We start from the raw sequence: 23,154 nt of genomic DNA, 5'->3' as shown, positions 1-23,154 counted from the left end.
CCAGGGAAGTCCCACTTTGCCCATTTTTAAACCAGGTCATTTAAAAAATTTTCGCCATTGAATTGAGTTCTTTCTTTATTTTGTGCTTCATGAATCAAGACATCCATTTCCCTTCTTAGATTTGGGAAGTTCTCAGCCATTTTTTTTTTTTTTCTTCTAAATAAGCTTTCTGCCTCTCTCTCTCTCTCTTTCTCTCTGTATCTCTCTTTTCTCCTGGGACTCCCATAATGCATATATTATTTCACTTGATAGGATCCATAAATCTCAAATGCTTTCTTCACTCTTTTTCATTCTTTTTTCTTTTTGTTCCTCTGACTGGGTAATTTCAAATAACCTGTCTTTGAGTTCATCAATTCTTTCTTCTGCATGAATGAATCTGCTGTGAAGCTCACTGTTGAATTTTTTTTTTTTTTTCAGTTCATTCATTGTATTCTTCAGCTCCAGGATTTCTGTTTGGTTCTTTCTAGTGGTTTTTATTTCTTTATAAATTTTTTTTGGTTCATGTATTGTTTTCCTGACTTTGTTTAGTTGTCTATCTGTGCCCTCTTGTAGCTCATTCAGTTACTTTAAGATGATTATTTTGAATTCTTTGTCAAGCAGTTCATGGATCTCCATTTCTTTAGGATCAGTTACTGGAGCTTTATTAGTTTCCTTTGTTTTGTCATGAGTACCTAACTCTTCATGATCTGTGTAACCTTGCATTTGTGTCTGTGCATTTGAAGAAGCAGACACCTCTTCCAGTCTTTACAGACTGGCTTTGGCCAGTAAAGACCTACTCCTGCTGAGTCCCCAGACTGAGACGACTGCCTCTGGGACTGTGGGCAAGTGGGACTGGAGCCAGGTCATGGGGCTACTTCTGGGTCCACAGTTGGGTTCATAGACAGTGGGCCTGTTACCAGCAGTGTGAATGGGTATGGCTCCTGGTGGGTCCCTGGGCAGGCAGAGCTGCTCCTGGGACCACAAAAAGTGAGGCTGGAGCTGGGTCATGGGCTGCTTCAGGGTTCACAGTTGGATCTAAGGTCACAGGCTCCAAGGTCAGCAGGCCTGTTATAGGGGGTGCCACTGGGCATGGTTCCTCTTAGCTCCTTTGACAAATGGGGTTGATGGCAGGACTGTGGACATGTCGGGCTGGAGCTGAGCCTACAGGGGGAAAGGGCTGCTTCTGTATCCACAGTCAAGACCACATTCGGAAGACTTGCCACTGGGGTGCAGGTCTGCCTTCTCAAAGCAGCACTCCTCAGTCTTGGGCTCCACTGGAGTTTTGCAACCTCCTGCCTGGGTCATAAAGTTCCCACAAAGGTAATTTTGTATGTGGACTGCTGCCAAATTGTTGTTTCTGTTGGGGGATGACAGCTGGGAACCACCTATTCCCTTATCTTGCTGATGTCACTCCCTTGTTAATTCTTGATGATATCAATAATCTTTAATTTTAGCAACTCTGATGGGTAGGTAGTGGTATCTCATTGTGGGTTTAATACACATTTCCATTATGACTATTGATGTTGAACACTTTTTTTTCTTGTAGAAAACATATATATTCTTTTTTTTTTCAAATTCTTTTCCCAGTTAGATTGTTACAGAATATTGTTGAACACTTTTCATACGTTTATTGACCATTTAGATATTCTATCATTCTGTAATTAAGGTTTATTCAAGTATTTTGCTTTTTTTTTTTTCTATTGGGTTTTCTTTATTTTTTTCTTGTCAATGTTTGAAGTTCTTTATATTTTCTGGATATGAGTTCTATTTTGATTATAGTTATTGCAAATATCTTCTCACTCTGTGGTTTGCCTTCATACTCTTTGTTTTTAATGGCTTTATTGAGATATAATTCACATGCTGTACAACTCACCAATTTAGAGCAGAGTTCAATGGCTTTTAGTATATCCACAGAGTTGTATGACCATCACCACAGTCATTTAGAACATTATTCATCACTCCCTAAAGAAACCCCACACCTCTTAGTTGTCATCCCCCAATCTGCTCATTACCTCAGTCCTAGGCAACACTGATCTAATTTCAGTCTCTATAAATTTGCCTATTCTGGACATTTCATATAAATGGAATCACATAGTATGTGGTCCTTTGTGACTGGCTTCTTTCACGCAGCATGTTTTCAAGGTTCACCCATGTTGTAACATTTATCAGCATTTCGTTTCTTTTCAAATAGTATTCTATTGTACGGATATACCACATTTTATTTATCCATTCATCAGATGATGGACATTAGGGTTATTCTACTTGTTGACTACTATAAATCATGCTGCTATAAACATTCATGTACAGGTTTTTGTGTGATATATATTTCATTTCATAAACACACACACACACACACACACACACACCCAGGAGTGGAATAGCTGAATCATATGGTAACTCTATGTTTAATCTTTTGAGAAACTGCTGGACTATTTTCCAAAGTGACTGCACCATTTTACATACCTATCACCAATGTATGAAGGTTTCAACTTCTCCAGATTCTCACCAATATTTGTTACTATCTATCTTTTTGATTATAGCTATCCTACTGTGTGTCAGGTGATAGCTCATTGTGATTTTGATTTGCATTTTCCTGATGGCTAATGATGTTGAGCATATTTTCATGTGTTTATTGGCCATTTGTATATCTTCTTTGGAGAAATATCTTATCAGATCCTTTGCCCATTTTTACATTGGATTATTTTTATATTGGATTATTTGTCTTTTATTATTAAGTTTTAAGAGTTCTTTATATATTCTGGATACCAGACCCTCCTCAGACATATGATTTGCAAAAATATTCTCCTATTCTGTTGCTTGTCTTTTCACTTTTTTTTTTTAAATTAATTTATTTATTTGGTTGCGTGGAGTCTTAGTTGTGGCAGGCAGGCTCCTTAGTTGCAGCATGTGGACTCCTTAGTTGCAGCTCCAGGGCTCCTTAGTTGCAGTTCACCAGCTCCTTAGTTGCGGCACATGGGCTCCTTAGTTGTGGCATGCAAACTTTTAGTTGCGGCAGGCATGTGGGATCTAGTTCCCTGGCCAGGGATCGAACCCGGGCCCTCTGCATTGGGAGTGCAGAGTCTTATCCACTGTGCTACCAGGGAAGTCCCCTTTTCACTTTCTTGATGGTGTCCTTAAAGCATGAATGTGGGCTTCCCTGGTGGCGCAGTGGTTGAGAATCTGCCTGCCAATGCAGGGGACATGGGTTTGAGCCCTGGTCTGGGAAGATCCCACATGCCGTGGAGCAACTGGGCCCGTGAGCCACAATTACTGAGCCTGCACGTCTGGAGCCTGTGCTCCGCAACAAGAGAGGCCGCGATAGTGAGAGGCCCGCGCACCGCGATGAAGAGTGGCCCCCGCTTGCCACAACTAGAGAAAGCCCTCGCACAAGAAACGAAGACCCAACATAGCCATAAATAAATAAATAAGTAAAAGTTAAAAAAAAAAAGCATGAATGTTTTTAATTTTGATGCTTCTTACTCTCTTAATGTCATTTTTTGATGAACAGAATTTATTCATATTCATAAAGTCCAATTTATTAATCTTTTCCTTTGCTGTACTTTCTTTGTGTCCTTTAAAAAATATTTGCTTATCTCAAGGTTATAAAGATGTCCTATGCTATCTTCTGGTGCATAGCTGCTGAATGGTAGAAACATAACATGAGCCACAACTGCAAATCATATATGTAATTTAAAATTTTCTGGTAGTCACATTAAAAATAAATAAATAAGTAAACAGGTGACATTAACTTGAATAATATTTTATTTAACTCAATATAGAAAAATATTATTTCAACATGTAATAAGTATAAAATTTTAATGAGATATTTCACATTCTTTTCTGGTATTAAGTCTTTGAAATATAGTGTGTATTTTATACATAGAGCACAACTCAAATCAGGCTAGCTACATTTCTAGAGCTTGTTAGATACATGTAGCTATTGGCTAAAAGCTTTTTTAAAATAATTAATTAATTAATTAATTAATTTATTTATTTTTGGCTGCACTAGGTCTTCATTGCTGCATGCAGGCTTTCTTTAGTTGTGTCGAGCGGGGTTACTCTTCCTTGCAGTGCGCGGGCTTTTCATTGTGGTGGCTTCTCTTGTTGCGGAGCACGGGCTCTAGGCCCACGGGCTTCAGTAGTTGTGGAGCGTGGGCTCAGTAGTTGTGGCTCACAGGCTCTAGAGTGCAGTCTCAGTAGTTGTGGCACGCGGGCTTAGTTGCTCCGTGGCATGTGGGATCCTCCTGGACCAGGGCTTGAACCAGTGTCCCCTGCATTGGCAGGCAGATTCTTAACCACTGCACCACCATGGAAGCCCTAAAAGCTTTTATGTCTTGCTCTCCACATTTAGATCTATAATCCACTTAAAACAGATTTTTGTGTATTGTATGAGGTAGGAGTTGAGTTTCCTTTCACTTTCCATTTAGGTATGCAGTTGACTCGGCAACATTTCTTGAGAAGACCATCTTTTTCCTTCTGTTCTGCATCTTCATCATAAATCGAATGATCATTCATCTGTTTATCTGTTTCTGGGTTTTTTATTCTGTTCAATTAGTCTGTTTTTTCTTGTGCCAGTGCCACCTGCTGTATTAATTTAGCTTCATTATAAGTCTTAATACTTGGTATTATCAGCGCTTCAACTTTGTTTTTCTTCATGATTGCCTTGGCTATTCTTTGTACTTCTGCCATTTTCCATACAAAATTTAGAACCAGCTTGTCACATTTTGTAAAGCAAAACAAAACAACAATGACCTCTTAAGTGTTTCATTGGCATTGCATTGAATCTATAGATCAATATGGGGAGAATTGACATTTGTAATTCTTTGTTTCTAGTACATAAAGAATAATTAATTTTGTATATTCATCTTATATCCAGCAACATTCCTAAATTTACTTATTTCTATGCATTTTTCTGGATTTTCTATGTACACACACAATCATATTTTCTGTGAATAATGAAAATTTTATTTTTTCTTTTCAATCTTTACCTTTATTGCTTTATTTCAGTTTGGATCTCTAGTATGAGTGGAATAGGAGTGGTAATTATAGGTAATTGTTCCTGGTCTCAGGAAGAGAGCTTTCAATATATTACTATTAAAGAATTGCTGGAGCTTTATCTGATTAAAGAAATTACCTTCTATTCCTAGTTTGCTAAGAGTTTTAAATCATAAATTTGTGATTTCATCAAATTCCTCTTTTCAGATGATCCTGTGACTTGCTCCTTTATTCTGCTATGTGAATTACACTGATTGATTTTCAAGTGTTAAACCAACTTTGCATTCCTGAATTGGCTGTGATGTAATATACTTTTTTGCACATTGCTGATTAGATTTGCTAATATTTTATTTTAGGTTTTATTTAGAATTTTGCATCCATAATCATGAGAGAGATTTGTCTGTCATTATTCTTTCTGGTAAAGTCCTTTTTGTATCAAGGTTATGTAGACCTCATAAAATGAGTTATAAAAGTTCAGTTGACCTTTGAACAATACGGATTTGAAATGCACGGGTCCACTTATATGTGAACTTCTAAAAACAGTAAATACTACAGAACTACATGATCTGTGGTTGGATGAATGTGCAGATGTAGAACCATGGATATGGAGGAACCATGGATGCAGAGGGCTGACTATATATTATAAGTGGATTTTCAACTGTGTGGAGGATCCATGACCCTAATGCCTGCATTGTTCAAGGATCAACTGTATTCTTTCTTTCTCTTTTTCTTTCGCTCTCTCTCTCTTTTTTTTTTTTTTTTTGTTATACTTTCTTTTTCTATTCTCTGAAAGAGTTTGTATAAGATTAGAGTTATTTATTCAATAAATATTTGGAAACATTTAACATAAGATTCAATTCCCAGTTACAGGAGTATTCAGATTTTCTATTTCTTCTTATATCTATTTTTGGTAAATTATATTCTTCTAAGAATTAGTCCATTTTCAAATTTATTGGCATAGTTTTTCATAGTTTCTTCTCATTATCCTTGTAAATTCTGTAGATTCCATAATTATACTCTCTTTCCAATTTCTGAGACTGGTAATTGATGTTCTCTCTCTGTTTCTCTGAAACAAAGCTTACACATTTTATCAGTTTCTTCCAAGAAAACAAAGTTTGTTTTCTATTTTATTAATTTCTGTTTTTTCCTTTTTTCTCCTTTCTTCAGTCTTATTTGCTCTTCTTTTCTAGCTTTTTAAGGATAGATATTTAGATAATTGATATTCTTCTTTTCTAACATATGCACTTAAAGCTATAGCATGTACTCTAATCTCAGTTTTTGCTGCATCTTGAAAGTTTTGATATGTCAAATTTTTATTATCCTTTAGCTCAAAATATATATATATTTTTTTAGCTCAAAATATTTTTAAATTTTTATTTGTGATTTCTTCTTTGACTCTTGGGTTACTTAGAAGTATATTGCTTAATTTTCACACATCTGTGGATTTTCTAGCTATCTTTTGTAACTGATTTCTAGCTTAATTCCACTGCAGTAAGAGAACATATGATTTCAGTATTTTGAAATATGTTGAGACTTGCCTAATGGCCTAGTGTATGACCAATTTTAGTAAACAATCCATTTGCACTTGAAAAGAATATGGATTCTAGGGTCGTTGGATGCAGTGTCCTATATATGTCAATTAAGTCAAATTTGCTAATAATGCCCTAATCTTCTTAATTCTTGCGGATTTTTAAACTCTTTGAGTTACGAATAAGGATAGCAGAGTACACCACCCCAAAATGTGCCACTCTGGCAAAGAATTATTTTGAGTTAAAGGCAATTGAAAAGAAGAAAACACAAGAAAAATTCTGTGATCCTCCCACCCACCAGGAAGGACAGAAAGATTCTTAATCAACAGAGACAGCTCTAGACTCTTCTCAGTCTGGAGATGTCACCCGAGGAACCTACGTACCAAATCTTACTCCCCGATATATTGACCTTCCCACAGTTTGCCACCCCTAGGAGCTCAAAGTCCCTTTACTTTGTTTTGTCACTGCTTTATAATTTATTGTTCCTTTGTCAAGATGCTATAAAAGCCCAAATTCTAACCACTTCTTTGAGTTACTCATCACTGAGTATTTCTGCATGTATGCATGATACATATCTTAGTAAACTTCTGTTTATTTTTCTTTTGTTAATCTGTGTTCTGTCAGACTAATTTGCAGGGCCCCAGCCAATGAACTTCAGATGGTGAGGAAAAACATTTTTTTCCTCCCCTAAAGTTTTGGTGACCATGAAGGAACAGAAAAGGCTGGGGTACCCTATTTGCTCTGGAAACCACTGATGAGATCCTGGGACAACAGATAAAAGCTGGCAAAATGTAAGAATGCTTTCTTTTTTTAAAAAAATATTTATTTATTTATTTATGGCTGTGTCAGGTCTTCGTTGTGGCATGCAGGATCTTCGTTGCGGTGCGTTGGCTTCTCTCTAGTTGTGGCATGTGGGTTTTCTCTCTCTAGTTGTGGCGTGCGGGCTTAGTTGCCCTGTGGCATGTGGGATCTTAGTTCCCCGAACAGGGATAGAACCCGTGTCCCCTGCGTTGGAAGGCGGATTCTTTACCACTGGACCACCAGGGAAGTCCCCCAAAAGGTAACAATTCTTACCATGTCAGCCTCCTGCATGTCTGTTCGTCATGCCCCTGGTATGACCCACTGACTGGAGACTTGACTGAAAATCTGGAAGCAAGCCTATGATCTGGCTTCACCTTTGCTCACCCATAGTCCTAGAAGCAGTCCTGATCACCCAGGGACCCAGGATGAACCATGCCTATTGGCACCTCTAGTAACAGGTGTGTCAACCACAGACTTGACTGTAGGCAGCCTTATGACACAGCTCTGGCCCCACTCTACCATAGTCCAGAGGCAGTCCTGCCAGCCTAGGAACCCAACCAGGGATCTAGCAGAAGCCTGGCCAGGCTAAACCCATTCATGCCCCTGGTAACAGGCCTGCCTTCTGTGGACCTGACTATGGACCTGGAAGTGGCCCTGTGACCTGGCCTTGGTCCAACTCAACCATGGTCCCAGAAACATTCCCATAAGCCTTGGGATCTGATAAGAACCACTCCTGCCTGTGCCACTGGTAATAAGCCCACTAACCAGACCCAACTGCAGACCCAGCAGCAGCTACATGACCCAGCTCCAGCCTGGCCTTACCACCATCCTGGAGGCAGTCTTGTCAATTCAGGGACCCAGCAGGAGAAGGTCTTTACCTGCCAAAACCAGTCTGTAGAGACTTGAAGAGATATCTGTTCCTTCAAATGCACAGACACAAATGCAAGTCTACAAGTATCACAAAAAATCAGTTAATCATGACAAAACAAAAGGAAGCTAATAAAGTTCTACTAACTGATTCTAAAGAAATGGAGATCTATGAACTGCTTGACAAAGAACAGGTCATTTGAAATTATTCAGTCAGATGAACAAAAACGAAAAAGAATGCAAAAGAGTGAAGAACACATTCAGGACTTATGGGATACCATCAAGTGAAATAACATAAGCATTATGGAAGCCCCAGGGGAGAAGAGAGAGAGAGAAAGGGGCAGAAAGCTTATTTAAAGAAGTAATGGCTGAGAAATACCCAAATCTAGGCAGGAAAAAGGACATCTTGATTCATGAAGTCTAAATGTTCACAAATAGATTGAATCCAAAGGGGTCTACACTGAGACACACTATCATTAAATTATCAGAAGTCAAAAACAAAGAGAGAATTTGGAAAGCAGCAGGAGGAAAGTAACTTGTCACATACAAGGGAGCCCCCATAAGTTACAGTACCCAAGACAGTGTGGTGTCAGTGAAACAAGACACAAATACCTCAGTGAAACAGAATAGCGAGCCCACAAATAGACCCACATAAATATAGTCAACTGATTTTTGACAAAGGAGCAAAGGCAATACAATGGAGCAAAGATAGTCTTTTCAACAAAGGATACTGGAACAACTGGACATCTACATGCAAAAAAATGAATCTAGACACAGATTTTATGCCTTTCATAAAAATTAACCCAAAATGGATCACAGACCTAAATGGAAAATGCAAAACTATAAAACTCCTAGAAGATAACATAGGAGAAAACCTAGATGATCTTGGATGGTGATGGCTTTTTAGACAAAACTCCAAAGACACGATCCATGAAAGAAAGAATTGATAAGCTGGACTTCATTAAACTTAAAAATTTCTACTCTGTGAAAGACAATGTCAAGAATGAGAAGACTAACCTCAAACTGGGAGAAAATATTTGCAAAATCACGTCTGATACAGGACTGTTATCCAAAATATACGAAGAACTCTTAAAAATCAGCAATAAGGAAACAAACAACCCAATTTAAAAATGGCCAAAAATCTTACAGACACTTCACCAGAGAAGACATACAGATGGCAAATAAGCACATGAAAATATTCTCCACATCATATGTCATCCAAAAAAATGCAAACTGAAACAACGAGACACTACCACACACCTAGTAGAATGGCCAAAATACAGGGCACTGACAACACCAAGTGCTGGTGAGGATGTGGAGCAACAGGAACTCCCATTCATTGCTGGTGGAACACAAAATTGTACAGCCACTTTGGGAGACATTTTGTCAGTTTCTTACAAAAATAAGCGTACTCTTATTGTATGCTCTAGTAAGTATGTTCCTTGGTATTTACCCAAAGGAGTTGAAAAATTATGTCCATACAAAAAACATGCACAAGGATGTTTATAGCAGCTTTATTCATAATTGTCAAAACCTGGAAGCAACCAAGATGTCTTTCACTAGGTGAATGGATAGATAAACCGTGGTACATCTAGACAATGGAATGTTATTTAGCACTAAAGTAAATGAGATATTTCGCCATGAAAAGACATGGAAGAAATTTAAATGTGATAGGGCTCAGGGGCATGCTACCCCAAAATATGGCAATTTGGCATATATTAACTATTTTAAGATGAAGGAGTTTGAGAAAATGATGGAAACAGGAAGGTCACTTTGTTTTGTCTTTTTAAAAAAAATTATTTAATTATTTATTATTTAATTAATTAATTATTTATTTTTGGCTGCGTTGGGTCTTCGTTGATGCTCGCGGGCTTTCTCTAGTTGCGGTCGGGGGGGGCTACTCTTCGCTGCGGTGCGCGGGCTTCTCATTGCAGTGGCTTCTCTTGTTGCAGAGCACAGGCTCTAGGCACGTGGGCTTCAGTAGTTGTAGCACGTGGGCTCTAAAGCGCAGGCTCAGTAGTTGTGGCGCAGGGGCTTAGTTGCTCTGCGGCATGTGGGATCTTCCTGGACCAGGGCTCGAACCCATATCCCCTGCATTGGCAGGTGGATTCTTAACCACTGCACCACCAGGGAAGTCCCCAGGAAGGTCACTTTGACCTCCTCCCCCAGTTGCTTTTCTTCCCTGAAATATGTCACAAAACCCTCATGAAAGAGGTGCCTTCCCTATACCCAGAGGAAAGGAGCATCCTTATCTCTGAAGACAAATGGAAGCCAAGAGGAATCCTAAGAAACAGGCCTTGCTAAGTTTCCCCTAGTTTACTGCAATTACCTTATACTCCTTAATCTAGCATATTCCTCCACAAGTGATTACTCTGCTTCAAAACTTGCATAAAAACACACGGGTCTTCATTTACTTATTAAGGCTCATGTGTCACGTAAAACTTATATTAAAGAAATGTGTATGCTTTTCTCCTGTTAATCTATCTTTGTCAGTCTAATTTTCAGATCCAGCCAGGGACCCTAAGAAGGTTGAGGGATACCTATTACTCCCCAACAAATGCGTTACTACTAAGTGAAAGAAGCCAATCTGAAAAGGCTATATACTGAATGATTCCAACTATATGACATTCTGGAAAAGGCAAAACTATGGAGACAGAAAGAAGATCAGTGGTTACCAGGGATTTGGAGCGAGGGATGAATAGGTAGAGCACAAAGGATTTTTAGGGCAGGGAAACTCTTCTGATGTAGTGGTGGATATAGGAAGTAACAAATGAATAGGGATGAAACTCTTCTGATGTAGTGGTGGATACATATCATTATACATTTGTCCCAACCCACAGAATGTACACCAAAGTGAATTCTAATGTAAACCATGGACTTTGGATGAAAATGATGTGTAGGTTTATCAATTGTAACAAATGCACCCTTCAGGTGGGAGATGCTGATAGTGGAGGAGACTATGCCTGTGTGGGTACAGGGGGTATATTGGAAATCTCTGTGCTTTCCCACTTAATTTTGCTGTGAATCTAAAACTGCCCTAAAAAATAAAGTGCACAATTTTTTTTTTTAATGACTCAAAATCTCCTCACCAACCACAGAATCATTCTTATTTATGTCAGGACACCTTCAGATTCTGTAAAAAGCCAGGACATTGGAAAAATAATTGTCCTATAATTAAGAAGAAAAGGAGGGGGGGAATTAAATAGTGATTGCCCTAGATTTCTGATAATAGGCAAATAGGACCCCTGAATTCCTTTTTAGAGGAAACCTACATCCTTTCTCTGTCCCTTTGAGATATAAATCTTACTGTATCTTTGAAATGTAAGCATCCTAGGAGATAACTCTTAGCTAACAGAGCCATCTGAGACTAAAAGAAATAAAAGAGGGAAAAAGAGGCTTTTTGGAAACAAACTGATACTTGCTGTTTCCAAAGAGTCACCGCTGGCCCTAAATTTAGGCCACACTCTCCATAATACTACATATCAGGGCAAATAAAAATCATAAGGTTCTTCTCCAGGAATACTGGTAAAAAGCTTTAGCCCTCATGAGCAGGTAACTTTAACTTGTTCTACCTGCCAGAAACATAATTCAGATTAAGAAAAAATAAGTCAAGAATGAGAATCACTCATAAAAATTAGTGAAATTTATGTTCCTGTGTTTATACCTAACTCGTGGCTGACAGAGAGAGAGAGAATATCTCATGGGGTCAAGCTGGCTAAAATTGAATGGTTTTATTGTAAGGGTTAAATGAGCTTTAATAGCAATAGTGTACCAATGCAAAAGTAGAATTTTGTTTTCTTTCTCTGTTACAAGGTTACAGGTTTCTTGGATTATTGGTCTGTTCTTAATGAGAGATTGTAAAAGGGTTTTGTTTTTGTTTTTTTAATCTGATGAATAATTTTCCTAGGAAATATAGATTCACTGTCTTATCAAGATAATTTCCTGTGCTTCTTGTTGACTTCATTAGGTCTTTGATTAGTTATGAAAACTGAAACTTCTCAGTATTAAAAGAGCTAAGGTATTTTTTTTCTCAAGTATGTTACTTCCTATATTTGCCTTTGAAATCTTTTATTATCACATTGGTAAATGAATAAGTAAGTATTCTTTCATAGTGATCTGTGATCAAGTGCTCAAACCTTTTGGCATTTTTGACAAACTTTACAAAATCAAATTCTAAATAAAGTCGTTTTGACTTCAAACTAACTTTGAGATTTCCCAGAAGGCTCCTGAAACATCTCAAAGGATTTGTTTTCTCACCTGGTAAAAAGAGAGATGTTAAATTGATTAGATTTATTTTATATGTTTAATTGCATGGGCGGCACTGTAAAAAAAAAAAAGATGTTTAATATTCTTTAGGTTATATTTGTATGGATATATGTTATTAACATAAATGTTTCAGCAATTGTATAAAACTCCTAGAAATCCCTTAATGTCCTTACTGTCTATGTAATCAGTCATAATTCCAGTTATTGTCTTAAAATGTTGTATGCCACAGAAGTAACAAAATTTCCTTATCAATTGCGTTATAATGAACTCTCATTATATCTTTAACCATGGCTTTTTACGTCTTTTGTTATTCATAGACAATTATTGTTTTACTCTGATGTTCTCCTGAAATCTTTTACAATCAGCTACAATCCAAAAGTACTTAATCCTCAAAGAGATTCATAGAAAAGACTCTGACAAATACTCTGGAACACAGGTTTCTGATAACTTTAAGATTATACCACTGGACTGGGTAAGAGTTTCCAGAGCTCTAGTAAAGAAACTGATGGGTTCATGAAACTGCGAACTCAAGATCAAGCAGAACAAAAATTAACTATATAGGACAGAATAAACTGATGAGGATGATTATAAAATTTTTATGGCATTTTTGTTTAAAACTTTGCTAGTTCTCTAATGTTTGATTTTCTAGATATAAGGGACACTTTTTCTCTTTTCTCATAAGCTATTTATAACATATAGCAATTCAATAAATTATACCATTGTAAGCAGAAATAAAACATTAATTTTTTGGGACTCCCCTGGTGGCGCAGTGGTTAAGAATCCGCCTGCCAATGCAAGAGACACGGGTTTGAGCCCTGTTTTGGGAAGATCCCACATGCTGTGGAGCAACTAAGCCCGTGCGCCACAACTACTGAGCCTGAGCTCTAGAGCCTGTGAGCTACAACTACTGAGCCCGCGAGCCACAACTACTGAAACCTGCGCACCTAGACCCCCGTGCGGCACAACAAGAGAAGCCACCGCAATGAGAAGCCGGCACACCGCAAGGAAGAGTAGCCCCTGCTCGCCACAACTAGAGGAAGCCCATGCGCAGCAACGAAGAACCAATGCAGCCAAAAATAAAAATTAATTAATTAATTAATTAAAAAATAAAAGACAAAAAAAACCCCATTAATTTTTCTCCCAATCTGCTATAGATTGAATGTCTGTGTTCCCTCCAAATTCCTTTGTTGAAATCTAGTTCCCAATGTTATGGTATTTGGAGGTGGGAGTCTTTGGGAGGTGATTGGGTCATGTGGGTGGAGCCCTCAAGAATGGGACTACTGCCCTATAAAAAGAGAGTCCAGAGAGCTCTCTCACTTCTTCTGTCATGTGAGCACACATGAGAAGACAGTTGTCTGTGAACCAGGAAGTGGGTTCTCACCAGACACCGAACCTGCTGGCAACTGGATCTTGGACTTTCCAGCCTCCAGAAGTATGAGAAATAACATTTCTGTTGTTTGTAAGCCACCCAGTCTATAGTATTCTGTTATAGCATTCTGACCAGCCTAAGATGCTACTTGATCCCTCCAGAATTCAGACATTCTTATTGAGCCTTGTAGCCAGTATGTTGTGGCAACAGGGAAGCTGTAGGATTTCCAAGGCTAAGTCAGAAGAAGCGTTGCAATTTCTGCCTTGTTCTCTTAAAACGCTCTCTGTTGAAGCCCTTAGACACGATGTAAAATCTGACTATCCTGCTGGGAAGACTATGTGGAGGGAACCTAGAGAGTAGCTGGAGAGGTAGAAAGGCCAAACTGAGCCCACCCTTTCAGCTATTCTCCCCAAGGCACGAGGCATGTGAATGAAGCCTTCCTAGACCTTCCAGCCTAGCCCAGTTGCCACCTGAATACCACCCAGTGACCCTTGTCAATGCCATGTGGAAGCTAAAGAATGTCTTACTCAAATTCTTTTCTTTTTTTTGGCCGTGCCACGTGGCTTGCAGGATCTTAGTTCACCAACCAGGGATTGAACCTGGGCCACGGTCAAATTCTTGACCCAGATATTGTAAGATCTATTTCAGGGTTTTTTGCTTTAAGTCGCTAAGTTTCATGGTAGTTTGTTATGCAGCAATAGCTAGCTGGAACAATATTAATACATGTCAAACACCAAATTCTATTTCTTTAGTTTGTTTTATTTCAGGTGCATAACATTTAGATTTTCTTCCTCTAGTGGTTTGTGCAAAGTCTTTTCTATTTTACTATTTTTCCTTCTGTTTCTCTGTCCTTTCAGGCACCCACTCTAGTTATATACTCTTCCAATCTACCAACTACATTTATTAAGATACATGTCTGGGGGACTTCCCTGGTGGCGCAGTGGTTGGGAGTCCACCTGCCAGTGCAGGGGACACGGGTTCGAGCCCTGGTCCTGGAGGATCCCACATGCCGCGGAGCAGCTGGGCCCGTGCACCACAACTACTGAGCCTGTGAGCTGCAACTGTTGGGGTCTGTGCGCCTGGAGCGCGTGTTCTGCAACAAGAGAGGCCGCCACAGTGAGAGGCCCGTGCACCGCAGAGAGGAGTGGTCCCAGCTCGCCGCAACTAGAGAAAGCCCGCACACAGCAACGAAGACCTAACGCAGCCAAAAATAAGTAAATAAATAAATCCTGTTTAAAAAAATATTTATATATAAAAAAAGATACATGTCTGGTCTTGAAAATATGTGATGTCCTATTTTTTGTACATACATTTATTTATTTATTTATTTATTTGAAGTATATTTGATTTACAACGTTGTGTTAGTTTCAGGTGTACAGCACAGCGATTGGCTTATGTATATGTATACACTCTTTTTCAGATTCTTTTCCCTTATAGGTTATTACACGTACATACTCTTAAATTTACATGATTGATATTGTATTATAAATGGTGTCCTGTTTTTTACTTTTTTACACTCAACTTGTAAGTTTCTGAGATCTCACCATGTTGCTTCGTGGAATCTAGGTCTTTTTCCCTGAGTGTTGCACAGCATTCCATCCAAAACCTAGCCCTCCGTTCCTCATCTACTCTGTTCGTGTTGGATCTAGCTGGCTTCCAGGTCCTTGTTATGACACACAAGGTTGTTGTAAACCTTATAAACCTTTGCAAGACAGTTTTTGAGGAGGTGTGGAGGGGAGGGTGTATCCTCAAGAGAGGGATTGCTGTGTTGTAGGCAGTGTGTGTTCTTTTTTTTTTCCCCTAGTGGTTCACACATTTATAAAATGTGGTTCACATTTTATTTATTTTTATTTTTTTAAACTTTTAATTTTATATTGGGCTATAGTTGATTAACAATGTCGTGATAGTTTCAGGTGTACAACAAAGTAATTCAGTTATACATATACATGTATCTATTCTTTTTCGAATTCTTTTCCCATTTAGGTTGTTAAATAATATTGAGCAGAGTTCCCTGTGCTGTACAGTAGGTCCTTGTTGGTTATCCATTTAAAATATAGCAGTGTGTACATGTCAATCCCAAACTCTCTAACTGTCCCTTCCCCCGGGAATGTGTATTCTTAATTTCACTAAGTACTGTCAGACTACTCTCCAGACAGCTGCACCACTTTAGTCATACCAGCAAGACCTGAGGGCTCTTCATTCCCCCATATTCTCCAGAACTTGTGAACATCTAACTCTTGATTTTAGTAAAGTGGTATCCGTTGTTTTGATTTGCATTCTTCTCATTACTGGTGAGCTCGAACATCCCTTCATGTGCTTACTAGCCAGGTGTGTTTTCCTTTCAGTGCATTATCTAGCAAATCTTTTGCTCATTTTAAAAATTGAGTTTCCTGTCTTTTTCTTGCTGATCTGCAATTCTTGAATGTTCTAGCTATGACTCTGTTCTTGGCTTTGCACAGATTTTTCTCAGACTGTCATTAGTCTGCTCACTTTGTCTACAGGGCATTTTATTGAATTCAAATCTTTAAATGGTCAAATCTATTGATTTTTTTTTTTTTTTGCCTTTATAATTTTAAAAATCTTGTTTAAGAGCTGCCCTCCCCAAGGTTATAAAGCTATTCTTCTGTTTTATTCTGATAGTTTTTACCCCTGAACCTTGCCACCAGGCCTCTGGGACTCAGGGTCTCTCATCAGCAAACTCCTTTGTTTCAAGCATCATCACCTTTGCTATGAATATTCCCTTCACATTTACCTTCTTGCTCTAAACAAATCCTGGCTCTTCCCAGGAATGCTGCTGAACCCAAGGCTACTGATTAGACTCTGGAGCACATTAGAAAAAGGCATTTCCTCTGGGTAACAAGAGGCCCCAGGCACAGAAGTGGTGAGGGGAGTGTGGACTGGATTTTATTTTTTTTCCTGCTTGTTCTCTTTTTTTTTTTCTGCTTGCTCTCTCTCTTTTTTTTTAAACATTAAGTATTTTTTAAATTAATTAATTGGCTGCGTTGGGTCTTCGTTGCTGCGTGGGCTTTCTCTAGTTGCGGCGAGTGGGGGCTACTCTTCCTTGTGGTGTGCGGGCTTCTCACTGCGGTGGCTTCTCTTGTTGCGGAGCACGGGCTCTAGGGCGCACGGGCTTCAGTAGTTGCGGCATGCAGGCTTTAGTAGTTGTGGCTTGTGGGCTCTAGAGCGCAGGCTCAGTAGCTGTGGTGCACGGGATTAGTTGCTCCACAGCATGTGGGATCTTCCCGGACCAGGGCTCAAACCCGTGTCCCCTGCATTGGCAGGCGGATTCTTAACCACTGCGCCACCAGGGAAGTCCCAATTTTTTGACAATCTTATGCTTTGGAGATTTTGGACAAAAACAATACTGACTTCTTAATTTATCCAAAGACTTGTGAATAATTGGAATTCAATAGACTATTGCCTGTGATAAAGATAAATAATGTCATAGATAAATGTATACATTAAATTTTAAAAATCAGTCTGTATCTGGCTATACAACCTAAAACACGAAAGGAGAATTTAGTCTCTACCTCTAATGTGTGTATTTCTCTATATTCCAAACTTTATTACTCATATAAAACTCTATCAACAAATATGTATTCTCCCTAATAGGTCCCTAAGGATATATTAAGACTCCTTTTCTTTTTAAAATAACCAGGATTGTGTCACAATGATGCTAATAATGAAAATCATCTAGACCTCTACACCCTAAATCAGTACTATATTATTTGAACCTAAAAGAAAAGGAAAAAGGATTCATGGCCACAGCACAATCCCTGTGTGAGATCTGACTCTGTATTTTTGTCTAATTGTCAAATAAACTGGTTCTTCCTAAACCCAAAATGTTATCAGGGTCTAGCAAAAGAATTAATGTGTTACTGGTTTGATCTTATAATTTTCCCATGTAAGATTTAATTTTGTTTTAAAATTAAGGGTTTTAAAACTCCAAGTACAATCATAATTCAATATTGTTTGCTATAACAATCTCTCTCATACATATGCATATATATGTGTGTGTTTATATATATATATATACACATATATATGTAGAGAAAGAGAATAAACTTGTTTTGCATTTTTCTCTTCCCATTTTCTGAAAAATTAATTTAAAAATTTCTGTCATAAACCACATTCATTTGCAAAGTTTAATATGCTATTTTTTTTTAACATCTTTATTGGAGTATAATTGCTCTACAATGGTGTGTTAGCTTCTGCTTTATAACAAAGTGAATCAGCCATACATATACACACATCCCCATATCTCTTCCCTCTTGTGTCACCCTCCCTCCCACCCTCACTATCCCACCCCTCTAGGTGGTCACAAAGCACCGAGCTGATCTCCCTGTGTTATGTGGCTGCTTCCCACTAGCTATCTGTTTTACATTTGGTAGTGCATATATGTCCATGCCACTCTCTCACTGCATCTCTTGCTTACCCTTCCCCTCCCCGTGTCCTCAAGTCCATTCTCTAGTAGGTCTGCGTCTTTATTCCCGTCCTGCCCTTAGGTTCTTCATAACCTTTTTTTTTTTTTTTAGATTCCGTATATATGTGTTAACATACGGTATTTGTTTTTCTCTTTCTGACTTACTTCACTCTGTATGACAGACCCTAGGTCCATCCACCTCACTACAAATAACTCAATTTCGTTTCTTTTTATGGCTGAGTAATATTCCATTGTATATATTAATATGCTATGTTTTACATGTGTGATGGTATACACATATATGTGGATCAGGACTAAAAACAAACAAACAAAAACCCCTGATAGTTCAGAAGGGGCGTGGGGAGACAAATGTAAAATTTACACTTCTGAACAGTACACAAATATAGATTGTCTAATAATTCTTTTGTAGTAAAGAATTTGCACATGTAACCAGCATTGAACCAGAGAGAGGTCGATCCAAACTCTTGTTCATCACGGCCCATGTTTTCCACCCATCTCATACAGAAGATTTCTTTTCAGGTTAGCAAAGAAACACATCTGCCAAATAAGGATAAGTAGCAGAAGGCCTCTACTAGGTATAAATTGTAAGTTATTAGAACACTATCACATCTAATTTGAAAATAAATGTAAACAATTGGATCAAGCTATGCAGGTGTTTATACAATCACAGCAGAATCAGAAATTATTACCAATACCTGTCACCTGGTAGTTCTAGTCACCATATGGCTACAGAGAACAATTCACTAGTTATATTATCAGGGCTGATATTATATTTTATCTCAGGAGAAAACAAACAAGTAATTATAGTCTTAGTCAAGATTTTTAGCTAAGGCTCATCACTTTATAAAATGAAAAGAGCAACAAATTTAAACACTGACAACAAAAGACTTTTGAAAGACCCATCCCCCAGCCAGATGTACTTGTCCATGGATGGGATCAGGGCCACAAACATTACTAGCCAAATTATAAAGGGAATCTGCATCACTTGGAATTAGTGGGACCCTTGGAGTACAAGATAGGATTTTGAAGAATAAACTGAACAAATTTTGCACAGAAACCTAATTCAGATGGTCAGATGCTTTGTCACTCTACCGTCAACAAAAAGATGGAACTCTCCCTCTGCAGAATCAGGACAAATCCCTTGTATACTGTCTGCAGAGATTTATTGAACGTAACCATACTCATTGATCTACTGAAGACACCCTTGCATGTGTTTCTGAACACACTGAAAGTTTTCTTTTTATTAATATTTTATTTTTGGCTTTGTTGGGTTTTCGTTGCTGCGCGTGTGCTTTCTCTGGTTGGGGTGAACGGGGGCTACTCTTAGTTGCGCTGTGCGGGCCTCATTGTGGTGGCTTCTCTTGTGGCAGGGCATGGGCTCTAGGCACACAGGCTTCAGTAGTTGTGGTACACAGGCTCAGTAGTTGTGGCTCGCGGGCTTAGTTGCTCCACAGCATGTGGGATCTTCCCAGACCAGGGATCGAACCCGTGTCCTCTGCATTGGCAAGCGGATTCTTAACCACTGCGCCACCAGGGAAGTACCACTGAAAGGTTTTTATCTGGATGTGTTGATTATATTTGAACGTGACTATATTCACAAGAATCTTAAACCACCCCATGAGACCCCCTCTGTGAAACACAACATTCCTCAAAACAATGCTATAAATATATTCACTGTGCATGTATTTTCTTATGCCAAGATATGGAACGGATAAGCCAGAAAATAAATAAACTGATTACCTATAGGAGAGGAAGAGAACAGGGTGGAAGGGACAAGGGGAGAAGCCATACTTTTCTGAATATACGTTGTTTTGTAGATTTGACTCTAGAATTATGTGAATGTTTAACATAAGAGTAAAATAGGACTTCCCTGGTGGCGCAGTGGTTAAGAATCCTCCTGCCATTTGCAAATGAAGCAACTGACAAAGGATTAATCTCCAAAATTTACAAGCAGCTCATGCAGCTCAATATCAAAAAAAAAAAAAAAAACCCAATCCAAAAATGGGCAGAAGACCTAAATAGACATTTCTCCAAAGAAGATATACAGATTGCCAACAAACACATGAAAGGGTGCTCAATATCACTAATCATTAGAGAAATGCTAATCAAAACTACAATCAGGTATCACCTCACACCAGTCAGAATGGCCATCATCAAAAAATCTACAAACAATAAATGCCAGAGAGGGTGTGGAGAAAAGGGAACCCTCTTGCACTGTTGGGGGAATGTAAATTGATACAGCCACTATGAAGAACAGTATGGAGGTTCCTTAAAAAACTAAAAATAGAACTACCATACCACCCAGCAATCCCACTGCTGGGCATATACCCTAAGAAAACCATAATTCAAAAAGAGTCATATACCACAGTGTTCATTGCAGCTCTATTTGCAATAGCCAGGACATGGTAGCAACCTAAGTGTCCATCGACAGATGAATGGATAAAGAAGATGTGGCACATATATACAATGGAATATTACTCATCCCTAAAAAGAAACAAAATTGAGTTATTTGTAGTGAGGTGGATGGGCCTAGAGTCTGTCATACAGAGTGAACTAAGTCAGAAAGAGAAAAACAAATACTGTATGCTAACACATATATATGGAATCTAAAAAAAAAAAAGGTTCTGAAGAACTTAGGGGCAGGACAGGAATAAAGACGCAGACGTAGAGAATGGACTCGAGGACATGGGGAGGGGAAGGGTAAGCTGGGACAAAGTGAGAGAGTGGCATGGACATATATACACCACCAAATGTAAAATAGATAGCTAGTGGGAAGCAGCAGCATAGCACAGGGAGATCAGCTAGGTGCTTTGTGACCACCTAGAGGGGTGGGATAAGGAGGGTGGAAGGGAGACACAAGATGGAGGGGATATGGGGATATACGTATGCATATAGCTGATTCACTTTGTTATAAAGCAGAAACTAACACACCATTGTAAAGCAATTATACTCCAATAAAGATGTTTAAAAAAAAAAGGGAAAAAAAGAATCCGCCTGACAATGCAGGGGACATGGGTTCCATCCCTAGTCTGGGAAGACCCCACATGCTGTGGAGCAACTAAGCCTGTGCGCCGCAACAATTGAGCCTGCACTCTAGAGCCCACGGGCCACAACTACTGAGCCTGCGTGCCACAACTACTGAAGCCTGTGCACCTAGAGCCCGTGCTCTGCAGCAAGAGAAGCCACCACAATGAGAAGCCCGCACACGGCAACGAAGAGTAGCCCTCGCTCGCCACAACTAGAGAAAGTCCATGTGCAGCAATGAAGACCCAACACAGCCAAAAATAAATAAATAAATAATTATTTCTTAAAAAAAAAAAAAAGAGAAGCCACCGCAATGAGAAGCCCGCGCACCGCAAGGAAGAGTAGCCCCTGCTCGTGGCAACTAGAGAAAGCCTGCGTGCAGCAACGAAGACCCAACAAAGCCAAAAATAATAAACAAATAAATAAATTAATTAAAAAATATATATGTTAAAGAAAAAAGAGTGGGGGGTGGGAGGGGAGGCCCAGGGTCGGGGAAGCTGGGCTCAGGTCGGCAGAGGCAAGGAGCCCAGCCCCGCCAGGAGTCAAGGGGCCCCAGGAATCGGGAGGCGAAGGCCCAGGTCTGAGGACCGTGTCCTCAGGTCACAGAGCAGAGGAGGCCCAGGCAGCGCCAGGAGTCAAGGTGAGGTTGGCAGGGGACAGGCTGCGCAGGAGGAGCGCCCCTGTGAGGCCCGAGAGCACCCCTCAGAAGAAGACCTGCCCATGGTCCCCATCTGTCACCCCTGTCCACACTCCTGTCGGCGGCCGGACCCCAGTCATCGTGCCCCTGGGCCAGATGAGTGAGCTCCGCAAGCCTGAGGCAGACCTTCAGGACCCAGTCCAGGCCCAGGGCCCCGTGGAGGCGCAGATAGCTGTTCTGGGCTGGGGGGGAGGAAGCTGCATCCCCCGCGCCCTCTTCCTCCCCAGTCCCCTCCTCCTCCTCCTTCACCCATGCCGAGTCCTTGCCTCAGGAGGTACTTAATGTGATGATGGCTGACCTGGTGGGGTTACTGCTCCTTAAGTATCGCGTCAAGGAGCCGACCTCAAGGCGGAAATGCTGAATGTGTTCCTCAAAGACCATCGGGACCACTTCCCCGTGGTCTTCAGCCAAGCCTCTGAGTGCATGCAGCTGGTCTTTGGCGTGAAGAAGGTGGACCCCAGCGAGCACACCTACGTCCTGGTCCCCACCCTGGGCCTCACCTGGGATGCCATGCTGAGCGATGGGCAGAGCGTGCCCAAGGCCGGCCTCCTGGTGATGTTCCTGGCCGTGATCCTCCTGGAGGGTGAATGTGCCTCTGAGCAGGAGGTCTGGGAAGCGCTGAGTGTCATGGGGGTGTATGCAGGGAAGCAGCACTGCATCTGTGGGGAGCCCAGGGAGCTGCTCACCAAAGTGTGGGTGCAGGAGGGCTACCTGGAGTACTGGCAGGTGCCGCACAGCGACCCCACCCACTCACTACGAGTTCCTTTGGGGTCCCCAGGCCCATGCGGAGACCAGCAAATGGCAGGTCCTGGAGTATGTGCTCAGGGTCAATCGATGGGATCCCAGGTCCTTCCCATCCCTGTCTGCAGAGGCTGTGAGCGAGGAGGAAGAGAGGGCCTGAGCCAGAGCAGCAGCCGGGCTCCTTCCAGGCCCAGGCCCAGCAGCTCCTCTTGCGGGGCAGGAAGGGAAGCTGATCCTCCACTCAGAGTTTGAAGAGGGAGCGGTCAGCCTTCTAAGTAGTGAGGGCCCAGGCGAGTTGGGGGAACATGGTGTGTAGCATCTTTGGGTTCCTCTTGTGTATAACGACATGGAATTTCATCTCTGTTTTCTTTAGGAATTTTTCAAATATTGTTCCTTTTAAAAGAAGGCTTAAAAAAAAAAAAAAAAAGAAGAAGGCTTAATA

General features: G+C 40.1%; 1 pseudogene; it reads left to right on the top strand.

Moving 5' to 3' along the window:
- Positions 1–22,067: 22,067 nt before the first annotated feature.
- On the top strand, positions 22,068–22,872 carry LOC137773193 (melanoma-associated antigen 10-like; annotated as a pseudogene).
- Positions 22,873–23,154: the final 282 nt, after the last annotated feature.

Source organism: Eschrichtius robustus, chromosome 1, assembly GCF_028021215.1.
Source record: "Eschrichtius robustus isolate mEscRob2 chromosome 1, mEscRob2.pri, whole genome shotgun sequence".
NCBI classification, from domain to species: domain Eukaryota; kingdom Metazoa; phylum Chordata; class Mammalia; order Artiodactyla; family Eschrichtiidae; genus Eschrichtius; species Eschrichtius robustus.
Note: the sequence above shows the minus strand (reverse complement) of the source record. Positions and strands in the feature narration are given on the sequence as shown.